The sequence below is a fragment of the Taudactylus pleione genome, unplaced genomic scaffold (assembly GCF_031769625.1).
Source record: "Taudactylus pleione unplaced genomic scaffold, aTauple2 ptg000201l, whole genome shotgun sequence".
NCBI classification, from domain to species: Eukaryota; Metazoa; Chordata; class Amphibia; order Anura; family Myobatrachidae; genus Taudactylus; species Taudactylus pleione.
The window spans coordinates 6,236,175-6,242,174 of record NW_028284603.1 but is presented as its reverse complement, the minus strand read 5'-3'; positions in this window follow the sequence as shown (position 1 = coordinate 6,242,174).

Genomic DNA, 6,000 nt, shown 5'->3' with positions numbered 1-6,000 from the left:
GCAATATGTATTATAGTTTGGTATTTTATATAAACCTGATATGTTTCATTTATAATAAAGCAGTGTTATGTTTTCCTTCATGTATTGCAGTGTTTTATAAAACTGTTATACCCAGTTCACATTATACAAGACTGAAGTGCCCTCAGTTCACATCATGCCACACTGTAGTGCCCTCAATTCACATCATGCCACAAGATAGTGCCCTGTTCACGTTATGTCACTCTGTAGAGAATCCAATTCATATTATAGCACATTGTGGTGCCCCAGTTCACATTATGCCACTCTGTAGTGAATCCAGTTCATATAATACCACATTGTAGTGCTCCTAGTTCACATTATATCACACTGTAGTGTATCCAATTCAATGTATACCACTCTGTAATGCATCCAGTTCAGATTATAACACTGTAGTGCCCCAAGTCCACATTATACCATACTTTAGTGTCCCCTGTTCCCCTCATATTTAATGTGCCAATTGTTGAGTATTTTTTTTTTATATGAACCAAAGCACAATACACAATAACTGCACAATTCAGCAGAGCTTTGGGGTGACACACAAGGAACAAACATTGAAACATGCTTCCTGATGTCCTCTCACCTAAGGGTGCTAAAGAAACAAGACTCATAGGTGTCCCAGCGGCTCTAAATCCCGAATGTAGGTCCATCACATATTTTTTTAAATAAGTAATTTAATTTCGAATAAACACATAAGTATACAGTGGTCTGTCCTATAATAGTGAGACCTGTGACTGACACGGAACCTTCTATTAATCTTCTGTGAACTAGGTGGGGTGTAACATACCCCAGCTAGATTTAAACTCCTAGAAATGTTTAAAAATACTGTGCGCAAGTTGCGGTTTCATGTAGCTAGAGTTGCGATGTATCCAGTTTGCATAGTGATGGTGGTATAGTGTGGCAAGCAATAGCGTAGAGAGTACATGCGTATAAAGTGTATGTGGGCATCTCATACCCCACCTGCTTCGGCAGCTGCCTTGATGTCAGCCAAGAATGATCTCAGTAAGACTGAGCTAACTAAGGGCCTGATTCAGACCCGGTCGCTATTTGCGGCCGCTCGCTGGCTAAAAGGGGCCGAATATTTAAATCATGCGCTCGCAATGCGTTGCGTAAAGACACCCACTAAGTATTAGCGAGCGGCTGCACTATGCGCTCACACCTGTATAAAGATGCCCCTTTGCCACTCGCAACACACGTCATCTCCGGCAGCGCTTGTGGTAGCCTTTTCCCACCACAACATTGCGAGCAGTTCGGGCTTTAATGCAATCCAGTCACGTGTGTAATGACGCTACTTTGCTAATTATGCACACCCACTAATCTCCTTTCTGATGGTCGGGCGCTCCTGCATTTGCACATCCACACCCCCGTTCACAAGCACCTTCCCCTGTTACCACCCACGTACGGCACAATCTGTCACACAAAATAGAGGCCCGACTACGGGCTACTGGAGAGCACTTTCCCATTGCACTGACTGGTTCGCGCACGTGCATTGCAAATTATACGCATTCGCAAGTTGCGAAAAAAATCGCTCAATGCGAGCGAGCGCAGCATAGCATCCGGGTCTGAATTAGGCCCCAAGTTTTTATAATTATTTCTAATTGTTCATAAGTTTAATTTTTACTATTGATTGTGATTCAAACATGTTCCAAATATATTTTTCAAAAAAGTTGTTACTAAAAGACATAAGTTTAGGTTGCAAAAAAAAAGTTTTATTTTTGTTTTTAAAAGATTAAAGAGTTTGTTCCCTAAGCTACATTGCTCCGGCTCTCCTGATCATTCAGTTATTATTTTCTTCACCTTTTGCTGCCCCGACGCCATCCATCCGTGTCTTCAGCACCGTGATCTCCTGCTGTAGGCCCTCCATGTCCTGGTCTTTTTTCTTTAGCTTGGCCACCAATTTGCTAAACTGTTTTATCAGCTTATTGTGACCTTTTGTTGCTGCCTTAGCGATGGTTAGCTCATCCTCCATAACCTGCATCTTCTTGCTATTATCGGATAGTAATGCTGCCAGCCTCCCCCTCTCTGCTTTCTCCTCCTGTAGTTGTTCCCTCAGCTCCTCTGCTTCTCTCCTGGATGTTTCCTCTGCCTCTCTCATGAGGGTGACCTGCTGGATGTATTCTCTCCTGCTTTGCAGCATCTGGCTCAGGTCAGTTATCTCTCTCTGAATGATCTACAAGTCATAAAAAAGTTGTGATTATAACCAAAAAGTGATGCTTATTTCTATAGAATATGGTTCTTTTGCCTCTATTTTTAAGCACAGTTACCTCCATCTGTTCTTTAGAAGTTATTAATACTGTAAATACTGCAACATTACTTGTGTCCAAATGACCCCTCATACAATTACCTGCATCTGCATGGCACTAAGGGGTGCTGCGTCAGTGCTGGGGCTCTTAGGTGGGCTGGACCTCTCTCTTCTGAAAAAGTGTCGCATTCTCTGGAAGATGGCACGGATAGAGGTCCAGAGCTGCCTCCAGCCATCCCTGGTGTTGGGTGTTTGGGCACAGGGAGCAGATGATGGATGAGTCTGCAATACAGGCACAGAGAGAAGGGGAGGGAGAGAGGACAGATTAGTTATTATGGCCATACATTGAGAGCCGTGGGAGAAGTGGCGGTATAGCCTGTCGCTATACACCGGGCCACTTCCACCTCCTGTATATCTATATCCTCACACTGACCAGGTCACTACACTACCCCTGGAGCAGGTGTGTTACATGTAGCTATGGTGATATCGATGTAACATCTTCCAAAGGATCTCTCTCCGATAGTGGCCTCTAGCTCATGTGCATTATTGGGAATATTGGTAAATAGGTCTCCTGGATATAAGTAGACTGGCTGCCTATACTGTGTGCAGGTAATGGGCTCATTATCATTACCACTGACCTGATGTTCATCCTGATCCATTGTCGCTGTTTCATCCTTCTCCAGCTGTTGTTCCAGGATGGCGTTCCTCATGGTCACACTAAGAGATAATGTGCAGTTTTATTTTTATTTTTTCTTAAGTTCCCCTCCCAGTCAGCGCACAGGAACGCCCATCACTTTCCTGCCCCACTTCTGATATCGTCTGTCCTGTTGGTAGAAGCACCTTTGTGCATACACTCTGTGTAATACATACGCTGTAGGGCTAGTCACAATGTTTTGTGCATGAGCATAATCACTGAGCTACAGGAACATCAGCAGTACATTATCCTCTGACCCTCTTTACACCTAGATAAATGACTTACTACCAGAGTATATACAGTATTACATAGTTACACATAGACAAATGACTTACTACCAGAGTATATACAGTGTTACACAGTTACACCTAGACAAATGACTTACTACTAGAGTGTATACAGTGTTACACAGTTACACCTAGACAAATGACTTACTACCAAAGTATATACAGTGTTACATAGTTACACCTAGATAAATGACTTACTACCAGAGAATATATAGTGTTACACAGTTACACCTAGACAAATGACTTACTACCAGAGTATATACAGTGTTACATAGTTACACCTAGATAAATGACTTACTACCAGAGAATATATAGTGTTACACAGTTACACCTAGACAAATGACTTACTACTAGAGTGTATACAGTGTTACACAGTTACACCTAGACAAATGACTTACTACCAAAGTATATACAGTGTTACATAGTTACACCTAGATAAATGACTTACTACCAGAGAATATATAGTGTTACACAGTTACACCTAGACAAATGACTTACTACCAGAGTATATACAGTGTTACATAGTTACACCTAGATAAATGACTTACTACCAGAGAATATATAGTGTTACACAGTTACACCTAGACAAATGACTTACTACTAGAGTGTATACAGTGTTACACAGTTACACCTAGACAAATGACTTACTACCAAAGTATATACAGTGTTACATAGTTACACCTAGATAAATGACTACCAGAGTATATACAGTGTTACATAGTTACACCTAGATAAATTACTTACTAACAGAGTATATACAATGTTACATAATTACACTTAGACCAGTTGTTCCCAAACCGTGTGCCATGGCATCCTGAGGTCCCTCAGTGCACATACAGGGGTATCTCGGAGTGGTGGTCCAGTACCAAATAAAATAATTTTAGTCAGTGTGATAGGTAAAATCAGTGCTAATGGCTGCCAATCAAAGAATATGTGGACAAAAAGAAGCACAGCCCTGTCACCCACCACATAACTGACCCTAAGGGTGACATAGAAGCACAATTTACTTTATTTAATTTGTTCTGAATTTCTCAATTAGAAACTTTTGGCCCAGGGGTACCGTGGAAAATATGCCGATAATCTAGGGTGCCGTGGTTCGAAAAAGTTTGGGAACCACTGACCTAGACAAATGATTACTACCAGAGTATATACAGTGTTACATGACAGAATATAAATACCCTCTGAGTTGGTCACTGAGCACGAATATTATGCTATACAGCTGCTCTGCCTCCATGCTGTACTGCTGTCGGAGCTGGGCCAGTTCTTTTTGCAGGTCCTCATTGTCAGTCTGCAAGAAAAGAGAGATGGAAATTCTCAGTATGAACTTCCCAATGGCCCCTAATCTCCAACATAAATTAGCACCATCCAGCCTTATGGAAGTGTCACACCTGTGGGATTGCAACATGAAACACTTAAGCTGGGTACACACTGACAGATACATTGGCCGATCAATTGATTGGCCAATGTATTTGCTGCCCGTCGGGCAGGTTGTAACAGCGATATGTTGGCGAACGTCAGCATTCACCGACATATCGCATTGGCTGTGCTGCACAACCGGTGGACAGATATGTCTGCAAACATATCTGACCATCGGCAGGTGTGTATATAAATCACATAACCTGTAAATGCTAGCAATTGGTTTTCCTACTTACAGTATGTCAGTGTCTCACTTCAATAATTTATGAACTAAGGATTATGATCCTGCTACCTAAGCAGTTACTAGCTGTATACACCTAATGCAGGACAGTGGATGACAGAAATCCACATCACTGTCATGTGACTAAGGGTCACCAGCTCATATATAACACCTACGATTTGCCACTACTGTAAACCAGCAATAATAGTAATTATAAGTAATATATAACCCCTTAGTTTAGTCAGATTTGGGCACAGACACCTCCCAACATGTACACCTACTAAATTGGGACAAAACACCACTCTCTATGCCCAGAAATGCCCACTTTCAGCTGAGCTCTGCCCCTACTGAGATCTATGAAAAATCCTAAATGTGCAAGCAACAAAGTACAACAAATAACAATAACAGCGCACTTAACTTTCTCCTGATGCGTGGCTGGTCCATGGCGGCACCCTAACTACTCTCTCTACTCCCTACTCCCTCCTCCCCTACTACTATATACACTAAAATACTAATATACTAAACTAAAGATAATAAAAATATAATAAAAAGAAAACTGAATAAAACTAATACTAAATAAACTACTATATATACTAATATACTAAACTAAAGATAATAAAAAATATAATAAAAAGAAAACTGAATAAAACTAACACTAAATAAACTACTATATATACTAAAAAAATGATATACTAACTAAATATAACACTAAAACTATACTAAATAAATAAATGCCTAAAACTAACACTAAGAAAATGATAATAAAATAAAATCAAACTTAACTATCACTAACAATACTATAAATATACCACCAGCACCAGACAACGCAACAGAATAACCTCTAGTGTTCTGCCCTGGGTTACCACTTATTGTGTAACAATAGACCATTGTGATTTCATCACACAGACATTAGCAGCAGCCATACAGGCAAATATATGTATTCAATAAAGTATCTGACTATGATTAGAGGTAAGCAGGGGCAGGATAGCATACCGCCTATCTGCCCTAAGTTTCAAAGCCCAAAAGGGGTAATATTTCAATGAAATTGGTCAGTTTTGCACCTCGGCACAGAAAAATAAATATCTATAAGAGAGGTGCACTATAAAGACAGTGATAGCTGCCATAC